Source organism: Chiloscyllium plagiosum, unplaced genomic scaffold, assembly GCF_037043375.1.
Source record: "Chiloscyllium plagiosum isolate Xiang-an unplaced genomic scaffold, Cpla_swu_hap1 HiC_scaffold_12, whole genome shotgun sequence".
Classification (NCBI taxonomy): domain Eukaryota; kingdom Metazoa; phylum Chordata; class Chondrichthyes; order Orectolobiformes; family Hemiscylliidae; genus Chiloscyllium; species Chiloscyllium plagiosum.
The window spans coordinates 99292520-99307378 of record NW_028270150.1 but is presented as its reverse complement, the minus strand read 5'-3'; the positions used below and the strand labels follow the sequence as shown (position 1 = coordinate 99307378).

Genomic DNA, 14859 nt, shown 5'->3' with positions numbered 1-14859 from the left:
AAAGGCCCATCAACCCTCGATGTTGCGCCAACCTGTGAAACCAATCTGAAGCCCATCTAACCTACACTATTCCATTATCATCCATATGATTACCCGATAGCCATTTAAATGCTCTTAAAGTTGGCGAGTCTACTACTGTTGCAGGCAGGGCATTCCACACCCTAAAGAAACTACCTCTGACATCTGTCATATATCCATCACCCCTCAATTTAAAGCTATGTCCCCTCGTGCTAGCCATCACCATCTGGGGAAAAAGGCTCTGGCTGTCCACCCTATCTAATCCTATGATCATCTTGTGTGTCTCAATTAAGCCACCTCTCAACCTTCTTCTAACAAAACCGGCCTCAAGTCCCTCAACCTTTCCTCATAAGACCTCCCATCCATACCAGATAATAGCCTGGTAAATCTCCTATGCACTACACCCAAAGCTTCCACATCCTTCCTGTTATGGGGTGACCAGAACTGTATGCAATACTCCAGAGTTTTGTACAGCTGCAGCATGACCTCGTGGTTCTGAAACTCAATCCCTCTACCAATAAAACCTAACACGCTTTACGCCTTCTTGTCAACCCTATCAACCTGGGTGGCAACTTTCAGGGATCTAGGTACATAGACACTGAAATCTCTCTGCTCATCCACACTACCAAGAATCTTACCGTTAGTCCAGTACTCTGCATTCCTGTTGCTCCTTCCAAAATAAATCACCTCACATGTTTCCACATTAAACGCTATTTGCCACTTCTCAACCCAGCTCTGCAGCTTATCTATGTCCCTCTCTAATCTGCAACATCCTTCCGCACTGTCCACAACTCCACCGACTTGAGTGTCATCCACAAATTTACTAACTCATCCTTCTACCCCCTTATCCAGGTCATTTATGAAAATGGCAAACAGCATCTCTCCCAACATTTTCATTTTGGACACCCCTGGATGACCCTGGTGAAATTCAACTAGTATTTGGTGGCGACCTTTCCTCTGGACAATCACTCTTGTTCCCTCTAATAAAATACTGTCCTCGCTGCTGGAAGAGTCCACTCTGGTTTTAAATTTTCTGGACACCCTTCCTGTCAAAGACTCCCAATATCAGACTGTGGATACAAAACAATCCGGTCCTGGCAAAATTAAAACAGCTGGTGGTGATGGGGGAAAATAAAGGGGCCATCACAAACAGAATTGAGACCTTTTTGGATCGAGCAGGATGGGAACCAAAGTTCTACCCTTAATCTGTAAAGGTTACCCTGGTATTGGTTTTCAGTCTAGCTGAGGTCTTATGAAAACTTAATTCCAGATTGAATTTTGTTGAAGACTGGTTCTGTAATCACTGATACAGTCACACTGATATTAACCTCCATTAGAAGTGGGTGACCATTTAACCAGACGTTTATTTTGGTTGGGTTGCTAAGCAATTTAACTGTTCCAAGACAGATATAGTGCCTGTTTGAAGTCCAGTTGGACTTCAGCTAGTAGGTGCTTTTGCATGGTTACAACATTAATCCCACATACCAAATGGTCTCTCAGCATGTTATTAAGGGTTAAACCAAAGTCACATGCCTCAGCCTGTTCTCTTTAACCTAGTCAAAAATCCCAATATGTATTCTCTGGACTCTCGAACTGCCAAGTAAACTGCATAGCATCTCAGAATTAGAGGAGGCTCATGGATGTAAAATTCCTGAACCAAATCCATCAACTCTTCAAAGATTTTAATATCTGTTGTCTCAGGGAAAAATAGACTCCTAATAACTGAAAGAGCTGCGTGTCCACAAGCTAGTAGGAGAATTGCTCATTGCTTTTTTTATCTGTCCCAATGTCATAGAGTATTAGAGCTGTATAGCGCAGAAACAGACCCTTTGGTCCAACTCATCCATGCTGCCCAGATAGCCTAAACTAATCTAGTCCCATTTGCCAGCAAATGGCTCATATCCCTCTAAACTCTTCGTATACCCATTCAGATAACTTTTAAATGTTGGAATTGTACCAGCTTCCATGACTTCCTCAGATAGCTCATTCCATCCTCTGCTTGAAAAAGTTGCCCCTTTAGGTGTCTTTTTAAATCTTTCCCCATACTTTAACCTATGCCCTCTAGGTCTGGACTCCCTCATCCTAGGGAAAAGACCTTTTCTATTTACCCTCTCCATACCCTTCATGATTTTATAAATCTCTGTACCTTTTGCCTCAAAAAAATAGCTCGTGCTTTCCACATACTGAGCCAATTCTTTGAGGGCAGGATTGAACAAGTCAATCTTCCCATATAACGGCTTGATGCCAGAAATGCTTATCCCAATTCAAAGATGGCTGTTGCAAGTGAATTTCTTAGAGTGTATTTTTGTTTGTCTCATCACCACTGAACGAACTCCACAGAGACCTGTATCCCATCACCAACTCACCAGTTATTTACATGTGCATAGTTCTTGACAGTGGGTCTGGCTTCCTCAGAGACAGCTGTCAGAGTGAACAGGACCTCTGACACCCCTGTTTATAGTTTTTTTATTCATAGTTATACACAAAATACAATACAACAGTAACATTGCACAAGTGAAATAGGGACACAGCCATAAGGTGACCGGAATCACAGGAAAAGAAACACTACATAGAACACATGCAGCATTTTCACACAAGTAGCTGTAAGTGGTCCTTGACAAGCAGTGCTATTCACACTTGTTTTTTTTTAAATTTCATTAAACAGTACAAAATACAGTTAACAATAAACAGAAAGCAGCAGTCCACACAGAAAAAAAACACTCTATTCAGGGGGAAGGGCAGCAAAGCCAAACTCCAAACCCCACCGTTCAACCAGTTTTCAGGGAGATGAGGACAAACCTCAAATCCCACTTCCATTCACCACAAAGATAACTGTAACAATTAAATGAAAAACAATGCATAGAGCATAGACCCAATATAGCTTTAAAAAGACACCTGACACCTATCCGTCCCACATAATGATTGCACCATCCTTGGCTAGCCTTCCTGTGGGACAGTTATCAGCCTTTTGGTCTCTGGCTGCCCTGAGTACTGACTGACTGACTGACTGACTGTCCCCAGGCCCACTTTCCTCCAGGCTGGTCATCGACCACCCAGCTTCGAGTCACCCCGCGTACTGACCAGACTACCCAGGCCACTTTCCTATGAGCTGGTTATTGGCCTTCCACCTCTGGCCGCCCTGTGTACTGACTGTTTTTCTCCCCAGCCCGCTTTCCTCTGGGACGGTCGTCTGCCGCTGGCTCCCAGTCACGCCAGGTACTAACCAAACCAACCCCGACCTGCTTTCCTGCAGTCGAGCTGTTGGCCTTCCAACACCCGGCTGCCCCATGTATTGACTGACCCTTTCTCTTGGCCAGCGTTCCTAAGGACCGGCTATCCTGTGTACAGACTGGCCCTCCCCCTGTTGGCCTTCCTACAGGCGGCTATCGGCCACCTGGCTCAGCCTCCCCGTGTACTGACCGACCGGCTGGCCCTACACCTGCGAGAACACTATAAGCTGCCTGGCCCTACATGCCTTGCGTACTGACAGGCCCCTTCTGGCTGGTCATCAACCCTCCGGCCCCCAGCCAGCCTGCATACTGGCTGCTTGCCCCATGACTAGCTTTCCTACGGGCACGTTATCGGCTGCCTAGTCCCCAGCCACCCTGTGTACTAGCAAACTTCCCCAGGCTGGTCATCGACCCTCTAGTTCCCGGCTGCTCCGTGTACTGACTAGACCACTCTGGCGTGCACTCAAACACAATTGATTACAAAACCCACATACATTAATAGAAAATCCTCACAATACAGTTTCCAGTACCAAGGCAGAATCCATTGCCCACAGGCAACACACCCGTTTAATTTTTGTCCCCCCCCCCCCCAGCACCCATGTTGTAAGTGCAAGTATAAGACACAGTGAATGAACAGCAGGTGCATCAAACTTTATTCATGTTCCACCACCAGGAAGAAAGGAAACACCCGAGTGGTCAGTGACAAGCAGTGCCTTTCATACCTGTTTTTTTTTGGGAAGAAGTGGTAAGGGGGAGGGGTGAAGCTGAAGTTTTGTCTTATTTTTTTCTATCTTTTTCTGTTTTTATTTCCTCTTATTTTCCCCCACGCTACCGCCTAACAACGGTAGTGCTTACTTTTCCCCGGTATCCATGTTGTGTGTGTGTGTGTGTGTGCAGGCGTAGGACACAGTGAAGAACAATAAATGCGTGAACCTTTATATTCCACCACCAGAAAGAAAGGAAACACCTGAGTAGCCAGTGACAAGCAGTGCCCTTTACACCTGTTTATTCTTGTCAGCTGGGGCTCTCTGGACCAGATTAACCGCCTCAATCAGGGAACTCATTCTGTGAAGTCCACTTGGTTGACTTTCTTATCACTATAGTGTCATTACTATTTTGATTATTGGGGTTTATTTCAATGGATCTCAATGAGTTTGTGGAATGTCTGTAAGCAAATTTCACCCTTTATGGTTTACTAATGTTGTGAAGTGTAGTGGTGGTCCTCAGTATAAGGCAAGTCCAGAAACTCAACTGGAATCACCATATAAATACACAGGCAACAAATCAGGTCAGAGGCTAAGAATATTGGAGTGAGTAACTCACTTCCCCAGTGCTTGTCCATCATCTTCAAGGCACAATCAGGAGTGTGATATAATATTCCCCACTGCCTGGATGGGTGCAGCTTCAACTGCACTCAGGAAACCTGACACTATCCAGGACAAAGCAGCCCACTTGACTTGGCACCACATCCACATACATTCACTTACTCCACCACTGACACTCAGTAGCAGTAGTGTGTACCATCAGTAAGATGCACTGCAGAAATTCGCCAGAGTCCCTTAGACAACACCTTCCAAACCCACGACCACTTCCTTCTAGAAGGACAAGGGCAGCAGATACATGGGAACGCTACCACTGCAAGTTTCCCTGCAAGCTGACACTCGCCATTCTGACTTAGACATATTGCTGTTCTTTGTGTTGCTGGGTCTAAACTTTGGAAACCCCTCTCTAATGGCATTATGGGTCTACCTACAGCACATTGACTGCAGGTTTCAGGAAGGCAGCTTCCCACAATCTTCTCAAGCGCAATAAATGCTGACCTAGCCAGCAACAATCACATCCCATGAGTGAATAAAAAAGTAATTTGAGTGAAGAATTCAGGTGCTTCATAAATAATTGGGAACTTTGGCACCACACATCATTTCCACACTATCCCTGTTCAAATGGAAATCACTAAAGGAATTGTAAAAATTGAACGGGTGCAAAGGGAATGAATACAAGGCAATCCTAGAGTGGAGAAACATGCATGCAGATGGCATGGAAATAGCACAAACCGCTGACCCATGTCACCGCATTCAACTGTTTTTCCAACAGCTCAGTGGTTAGCACTGCTGCCTCAAAGTGCCAGGGATACGGGTTCGATTCCCGCCTCAGGCGACTGTCTGTGTGGAGTTTGCACATTCTCCCCGTGTCTGCATGGGTTTCCTCCCACAATCCAAAGATGTACACGTCAGGTGAATTGGCCATGCTAAATTGCCCGTGGTGTTAGGTGCATTAGTCAGGGGTAAATGTATGGTAGGGGAATGGCTCTGGGTGGGTTATGCTTTGGAAGGTTGGTGTGGACTTGTGGGCCGAAGGCCCTGTTTCCATACAGTGGTGAATCTAATCTAATGTAATCTAATCTAAACTACAGAAGTCAGAAATAGAAGTGAATGGCAAATGCAAAGTCAAATGACAAAAAGCTAAGTTGTATCCTGCTAGAACTTGATTATCAGAGAACTATGGTGTGTAAATATTCAGTGCTTAACAAAAGTCCATTTGGCTATTTAGAGTTTGTATAGAGAAGTTGTCGCCTCAATGATACAAAGTAAGCATGAAGGACCAGCTAAATCATTCCCAACTGCAGGTATACATGTACAACTAGAATAACTGCTCCTTTGCTGTAGCCAGTTGACAAGAAAGCCATAGAGATCTACAACATGTACAGAGGAACCTTGATTATCCGAACGAGTCGGGCGGGCAGTATTTTGTTCGGATAATTGATTTTTCGGAGAATCAATTTGACCTTAAACAAGGGAAACCATACTGATGTAATGCTGTGCTCTACTGGAGAGTTTGTTTAAGTCTATAACTTTGATGTGTTTGCTGTTTAAACAAATTAATCTTTGCATTCTTCAAATTGCAGGCTAAACTGAGAAGGATCATCACATAAATATGTGAAATCCCAGCATTAAATGAGGTCCTGAACAGCTTCTACAATCACTAACATTTATCAGTTTCCGCTGAACTTAGTGTCATGAGAGAAAGACAGAAGCACCGTCTCACACATGTGTTTACTTTCTCTGCCTTTTTTTTTCATGAACTGCCCAGTAAAGTGACAGGAATAAAGCACTTTTGCAAAGGGCTATGTAACTAACCCTTACATTTTTAAAAAATCCAGTCATTGTAGCTGGAGATGCTTGTGTTTATTTGTTTTTGCCAGCGTTTTCAAATGTTCTTCAGTACAGGTAATCCAAATTCACTTACCTCTTTAATATAATGTTTTTATGGGACCTTGAAATCTTGTTCGGATAATCTGAAATTTGGATATTTGATATTTGGATAACTGAGGTTCCTCTGTATACAGGCCCTTTGGCCCAACTTGCCAATTTTTCACAATTAAACTTCCTACCATGGTAGAATGAACATCAAACAATGAGTCAGAATATGGAAAGGAGATAGAGGTCTTGGTTACATGGTGCACTGATAACAACCTCTCTCTCAATGTTGACAAAACTAAAGAACTGATCATTGACTTCAGAAAGGAGAAAAACACGCCCTCCTCCCCCCTTCTACATCAATGCAGCAGAGGTTTAACGGATTGAGTGGTCAAAAGTCTCATTTGATTGATTGATCTGATTTATTGTCATGTGTACCAAAGTACAATGAAAAGCTTTGTTTACAAGTAGTACAGGCAGATCATAGTAAGCAAGGACAGGCAGATCATAGAGTGAATAAAAACTTGGGACTGAGTGAGGCATATAGGTTATACCACACAGGATGTGTGTGAGGCAAGAACAACATTAACAAGATGAACATTATTTAAAGTTAGAGAATCCATTCATCAGTCTAACTGTTCTTGAACCTGCTGGTGCATGTGTTTAAGTTTCTCTATCTTCTGCCTGATGGTAGAGGTTGTAGGAGAGCATTAATAAGGTGGGGTGGGTCTGTGATGATGTTGGCAATCTTTGCGTGGCAACAAGAGGTGTAAATGGAGTCCATGGATGGGAGGTTGGCTTCCATGATAGTCTGGGCTGTGCATAATCTTTTTAAATTTCTTATGGTCCTAAGCAGAGCTGTTGCCTTACCAAGCTGTTATGCACCCAGACAGTATAGTTTCTATGGTGCATCTGTCAAAGTTGATGAGGGTCCTTATGGACATGCCACGTTTCCTGAGACACCTGAGGAAGAAGAAATGTTGCTGTGCTACCTTGACCATTGCATCTACGTGGGAAGTCTAGGGCAGATTACAGTAATTGTTACTTCTAGAAACTTGACGCTTTCAACCCTCTCAATCTCTACTGTATTGATGAAGAAGGGGGTGTGTTTTTCTCCTTTCTGAAGTCAATGATCAGTTCTTTAGTTTTGTTAACATTGAGAGAGAGGTTGTTATCATTGCACCATGTAACCAAGTCCTTTATCTCCTTTCCATATTCTGACTCATTGTTTGATATTCATTCTACCACAGTAGTGTCATCAGCAAACTTGTAGATGGCATTTGTTCAGAATTTGACTACACAGTCATGGGTGTACAGGGAATTCAATAGGGGGCTGAGGATGTATCCTTTGGAGCGGGGGCTGGGGGTGTTCCAGTATCGAGTGTTATTGTGGAGGAGCTGCAGTTGTCAATTTTCATTGATTGTGATCTATGGGACAGGAAGCCAAGGACCCAGTTGCAGAGGGTGGAGCTGAAACCTAGTTCTGAATTTTGTGATCAGTCTGGAGAGGATGATAGTGGTGAAGGTGGAGCTGTAGTGGATGAGCAGGAGTCTGACATGGGTGTCCTTTTCCAGATGTTCCTAGGATGAGTGCAGGGTGGGAAATGCCGTGGACCTGTTACGATGGTAGGCAAATTGCAGGGGATTGAGGCAGGCTGGGAGACTAGAGTTAATGTGGACCATAACCAGCCTCTCGAAGCACTCCATGATTATAGAGTTCAGAGCTGCTGGGTGGTAGTCATTAAGGCACATTGCATGTGCTTTCTTAGGTCCTGGGATGATGATGATCTTTCTTGAAGCAGATGAGGACTTCGGCTTGTTTGAGGGAGAGATTGAAGATGTCTGCTGCTCCGCACAGGATCAGACTCTGTCTGGGCCTGTCGCTTTCCTTGGGTTCACTCTGAGGACGGCTGATCTGGCATCAGCAGCAGTGATGGAGGGAACAGGTATGCCTGGAGCTATCAGGGCAAGTGGCACCCTGGGCCAGGCATTCTGCTTGACCTGAACATAGAAAGCGTTGAGCGCATCTAGGAGGGACGTGTTTTTGTCTGCTATCTTGCTCTGCTTCATTTCATAACCCGTTATGTTGTTTAGGACTTCCCATAGACAGTGGGTGTCTGGATGGTTGGTTTGGACCTTGAACTTGGTATTGTCTCTTCACATCTCTGATAGCTTTGTCGAGGTCATATGTGGATTTTCTGTATTGGTCTGGGTAATCCAACTTAAATGCTGAGTGCATGGTATTCAGTAAGGAGTAGATTTCCTCATTCATTCAAAGTTTCTGGTTGGGAAACACCCAGATTGGCTTTGGCACACAGTCATCCATGCATTTGCTAATGAAGTCAGTGATGTCCACGTTTTCCCCTGAGTACTTGAATACAGTCCAGTCCACTGATTCCAGCCAGTCCCTGAGATGATCTTCCACTGCCTCAGACCAGCATTATATTTCTTTCTGTGAAGGATCCTCCCGCTTTAGCTCCTGCTTGTAAGCTGGGAGGCGGGACACAGCGCTGTGATCAGATTTTCCGATGTGTGCTGCAGGGGGTGGAGCGGTCGGTGTGTTTGATGGTTGTGTAACACTGGTCCAGGATGTTGGGTCCTTTAGTGGGGGCAGGAGATGTGTTAATGGGACTTTGGCAGCACCTTCTTGAGTTTGGATTGGTTGAAATCACTGGCCATGATGGGGAATGCCTTGGGGAATTTTGTCTCCAGAATGTAAATTTCATCCAGGGAATTCTTCGCATCCACATAGGGTTGTTTGTAGACTGCTATCAAGATGGCAGAGGTGAACTCATGTGGCAGATAGTAAGGATGGCATTTTACTGTAAGATATTCTGACTGTACATTTGCCTACATTTGGTTCAGCAACCTTCACACCTATCCCATCCATGTACCTGTCTAATTATTACTTAGTGACAAAATTGTACTCACTTTCATCACTATCCGGACAGTTACCACTCTGTGTGGAAAAAAATGCCCCTTTTTGTATCTTTCCTCTCACCCCTTAAACCTATGCAATCTAGTTTTAGACTCCCTTACCATGGGGAAAATCTGTTGGCTATCTACCTTATCTATGCCTCTCATGATTTTATAGACTGCTATAACATCACTCCTCATTCTCCTATGCTTCAGGGAAAAAAGTCCCAGGCTATCCAACTTCTCCTTATATCTCAAACCTTCTGGTCCAGGTCGCATCCTAGTAAATCTTTTCTGCGCTCTTTTAATAATATCCTTTGTATAATAGGATGACAAGAACTGCATGCAATATTCTAAATGTGGCCTAACTGACGTCTTGTACAGCTGCAACAAAATGCTCCAACTCCTATACTCCGTGCTCTGACCAATGAAGGCAAGCATGCCGAAAGCTTTCTTTATCACCCTGCCTACCTGTGCCTCCACCTTCAAGGAGCTAAGAACCTGTCCCCCTAGATCTCTTTGTTCTATAAAACTTCTCAGGGCCCTATCATTGACTTCATCCAAGATCCAACCCTCCAAGTTGACACCATCCTCTTGAATTGTCCCACCTGTCCATCTTCCTTCCCATCTATCTGCTCTACCGTCCGCTCTGCCCTATCACCATCACCCCCCCCCACCTGCAACTACCTATCTCATTCCAAGCTACCTTCCTCCTAGCTCCACCCCTCCTCCTATTTATTTCTCAGCCCCCCAACTCCCCAAATTCCTGATGAAGGGCCAATGCTCGGAACATTGACTCTCCTGCTCCTTGGATGCTGCCTGACCTGTTCCGCTTTTCCAGGCGCCACATTGAAAAACAGCCCTCTAATTAATTGGCTAGCTCTCCCTGGGTTCCATGAGATTTAACCTTACTCAACAACCAACCACGTGGTACCTTGTCAAAGGCCTTGGAAACAACATCTATCGCACTGCCCCCATCTACTTTCTTGGTCACCCCTTCAAAAACTCAATCATTTTGGTGAGACATGATTTTCCATGCATAAAGTCCACAAAGGTGTGGGACAGACTGGAATGGACAATAGTATTTGTTCACGAATGATCAATTTTTCATAGACCAAATATATTTGGCAACTTGCAGCTGCAAATAGTGGATGCAATTTATGTTTGTTCTTGGTGAAAAAGGGAGGGGGGCAATATTTAAGGAAATGCGTTTGTGTACTGCATACTATTACTTTACATCATTATGTACTTGTAGTTGTTTTCTGTTAAGAAAGAGAAGCCATTAAAACTTATACATGGAACGCCATGCTGTCTGAGAATTCCAGGGACCGTGATGTAATGGTGATATAGTTCCAAATCAGATGGGATGTAAATACAAATCTCTTTCCTTTGACAGGTTGCTTTGTATATTTCGATTGTAATTTGAACCTTTATAAAGACTTTTACAGGGGGAACATGATATGAGGCATTTTTTTCCACATCTAAAGACACCAAGGAAATGGATACATGGTGTAGTTAGTGTTGATTATTTTGAAGATAACTGAAGGCTTTGAAAGCTCAGCTTTCTGCTAGTGGCTTGTCCTTCACTTATGCTTCATTTTTTATATATTCACATTTTGTGAACAGTAGTTTGACTGAAAAATGGTTATTTGAGTACCTTACCATTCTTATTATGTGAAGATTCTAAGGAGTACGTGTTACAGCTAAAGATTGGGATTTGATGCCTTTAAAGGGGCTGATTTATCCTGCTTCCAAAAGCCCACTTGACCAGAATTGGCAAGTTTATAAGCTGAGTTCATGCTATCTGTGTAAGTGACATGTCCTGCTAGAACAAGAACCCTGCACCAATCCCACACCCAACTAATGACACCAGGAATGGATTTAAAACTGGGAGAGGCTAACTTAATACTATTTCTAGATTCTGAAACTTACAGGCATAGCAGTGCTGTTGACCTGCTGGCCTTTCTACAAGAACAACAACCATAATGTCTCTAACCTCAAAAACCTCAGCACTGCTTCTAAAATATCTGGTCACAGGCACTCCATTATTGTAGGTATTTGGGCATCACAAGAAAGATCAGTAGGAAATGTGGAGGTCCCCAATCATGAATTTCTTATGTACTATTTAGATTCTACTGCATGCTCTGCATGTTGGTGTTTCCTTGAAGAACTGTGGCAGTAAACACACCTCTCTACTTTATGCCTACAAGAAATGAGCATACTCTAGCTGCAACGCAGATGATTGTTGACATCTTCAAATAAAGCTTAGCATAATAATTGATCACCTGAAGCTTTAATCAGTGCTACGTTCATTGCTAGAATGTGGATGGACTGTAAAAGCATATGTCCATTTTTAAACTTTGTGCAATGAAAACCATGAATATTAGGTGAGGGGATCTGGTGTCAGATCTGCATGGTAACTAAGGGATACCTTAGTTGCCTTGGTTACTATCTATATTTATCTGCATGCAGATGCAGTCCCTTGAAGCAGTTTTAAATCGCATAGCAACTATACTGTGTCATTGGCTGTTTGACAATTGCTTTAAAATCCATTAGTTTAAATGTGTATTTCATCCACTTTGTTTAACCAGTTATATTGAAAGTATTTTACCATATATAACGTGTCAAGTATTTTATTTCTGTAAGTATGGCTAAGATGAAGGCCAGGATCCTCCTCATGATATTAAGACACATGGGAACCAAATTCTGCCTTCAGGTCAGTTAGAATTTTTTGGCTTCTCCCAGATGATGACAAGTCTGTTGTTGGATATATATTGTACACCTCATGAAAACACTCTTGAACATGGTAGAGTCAATAGTTAATTGTTCTTTTAATGCCCATTTCTTTTTCATGCTTTGTCTGAAGGAGATTTGCCATAGCATGCAATTTGCTGGTGCAAACTTAGTTGCATAATTATTGACAGCACTGTTTGATGGATATGTAGAGCACATCAGTGCAGGAAAAGGAAAATTCTGTCCATCAAAATTAAGGAGATAGGGAAATTCAACACAAGTGCCATAATAATTGAATTACATTGGAGATCCTCCTTTGTATTCAGGCTATGAAGGTCCAGCATTAATAGTGTAATGGGATTATTTATTTACGAGGCCACCAGTGGGAATATCTCCTGTGTTGAGTGGCCCACCGGTAGAAATGCAACCAGGAATGGATGATAATGGAATAGTGTAGGATAGATGGGCTTCAGATTGGTTTAACAGGTCGGCAACATCGAGTGCCGAAGTGCCTGTACTGCACTGTAACATTCTATGTTCTATGTGAATGAGATTCCCACAACCAGGCCCTGATATAAGTCCACCAAAATTGTTAAAAATTATATGACCACAACGGCCAATGTGACGTACTTTGCCAAATTATGCAAAATTGTTATGGCCGTCATTGTTGACTTTTGTACAGATTGTGTCATTTATATTGACTGGCAGTTGCTAGATTAGTGGTTGTCATGGCTGGCAGATGTGAGGCTTTGGGGTGGTTGTAGGCATTGAAGGGTGGTGGGTGGGAAAGCCTGGTGATGGTACACTGTCATTTTTCGGGTTTCTGGTGTCGACACTGGTGGTTATGACATTGCTGTTTGTGCCAAGGCTGGGGACAGAAGAGGCTGGTGATGGTGATCTTGACTTTTGAGACTGACAGTTGCAGCACTTGTGAAGGATAGGCTGACAATAGTGACCTTGATTGTAGTATAAGTAATGCAGATCTGGTAGTTAGTAGGCTGATGGTGTCCACTAGAGGAGAGAGTTGGAACGTGAGGCTGATGGCTCTGTTCCTGCCATGGCAAGACTTGTGATTGTGAGGTTAGTGAGAAAGGTTCTAGAGTTTGTAGCTATTGTCAAATTTCCATAGTCTACCGGGCCACTTTCTCATTAGAGAGAGGCGATTGGTGGTGATTTAACCTGAAAGGGCCACTACACCTCAGGTGAGGGGAGAGGTTGAGAAGGAGAATCCTCCATGATAATTTCAACTAGTGTAGGAATTGCACCCATGCAATTAGCATCACACTGCTTTGCAAACCAGCCATCCAACCAACTGCGCTTGTTGTACTAGAGGTTGCATTGGCAGATATGGATAGTTGTAAACTAGCATTTCTGGTACTGGTGCTTATGAGGCTGGGAGGGGATGATTGGTGGTTGCACATTAGTAGGTCAAAGCTGCCAATGTTGTGGTGGTGGGTGACTGGCTGGTGGCTGCAAGGCTGATGGTTACATACTGATAAATATGAGGCTGGCAAAGGCGATGTTGATGGTGCCAACATTGGAAATATGGTACGACACAGATTAGTTGTTGTAATGCAGACAGATACAATACTGGAGAGTATGGGACTGGCAGATGAAAGCATGGCATCTGCAACTCTGGCAGTTGCAGTGCTGACAGATGTGAGACAAACTGACACATGTCCTGATGGGATTTCAGTTGGCTTCTGATAAAGGGACCTTAGCATCTGAACCATGAGTAGCCCGAAGAGGAAGTTAGAATAACAGGTTAAATTGGTGGATGCATAAGTCTGTGGACAAGCTGGGGAGCAGCTGTTGCTGAAAGTAGTCAGTGTTCAATGGCTCAGTGAAGGTTTGAGTGGTTAGTTCTCATTGAAAATATAATGCCTGCATCAGTTATCATCTTTTAAGTACCACAGACATTCCCATTTGTAATCACATAATTTGGTTCAGTTCCCATCTGTGCTGCAGCATTAGGATCCGTTCCCACGTGTAAATGCAGAATTTGGATCAGTTCCTGTTTGTATCTATGGCTTAAGGTTCAGTTCCTAGTGATGACCAGAGCATCAGATTCAATTCCCATCTAACTACAGCTTCTTATTCCTAATTATAACCTTGGGTTCAGTGCCCCTCTGCAACTACAGCATTTGATTCAATACCACACTGACTACAGCTTCACGTTCCCTTCTCTGTGACTGCAGCATCGGGGTGCAGTCGGTGCCTGTGATTGCAGCCTATACTTTGTTGGGGTACTACACAGTGTGCCTCTGTTTAAGGATGATGTTTTGCTTCAACCAGTGGTCATTGTGTTCCTGTAAGATTACTCCAAACTGGAAGATCTTTTTTGTGGCTCGACTGCTGTGAGGTTCAAGCAGGAAAAAAAGCTTAAACGTTGGATTGCTGGTGATCTCACTTTAAGTACAACTCTGTGAGGTGGAGGTAAGAGGGTTTTGTCGAGAATCAGGTGGGTACCTAGGGTAGTTAGGATGGATGTGAGTTGCAGGAGGGAGAATTTGAAGTGGAGGTGTGAAATGAGGTGGAGGATGCAATGGGCATGAGATGTACGAGGTGGAAAGGTTGGAATGTGAGGAGTGGTGTGATAGATGGGGTGGGGAGTGGAATATGACATGGAGGAGGCAGGAGAGTGTGAGGTGGAGGATGGAGGAATGTGAGGTGAACATCGTGGGAGAGGGGGAGGAGGCACATTGTTGAACAAAGTATGTGTAGAGGAAGATGAAGGAGAAATAAATTGATGACATTAAATGCAT

At 43.6% G+C, this 14859-nt stretch overlaps 1 protein-coding gene across 8 annotated transcripts in view; it reads left to right on the top strand.

The window, feature by feature from the left end:
• mcf2la (mcf.2 cell line derived transforming sequence-like a) overlaps positions 1–14859 on the top strand; it is a 239539-nt gene that overhangs the window by 86976 nt on the left and 137704 nt on the right. The gene's annotated exons all lie outside the window — the stretch shown is intronic.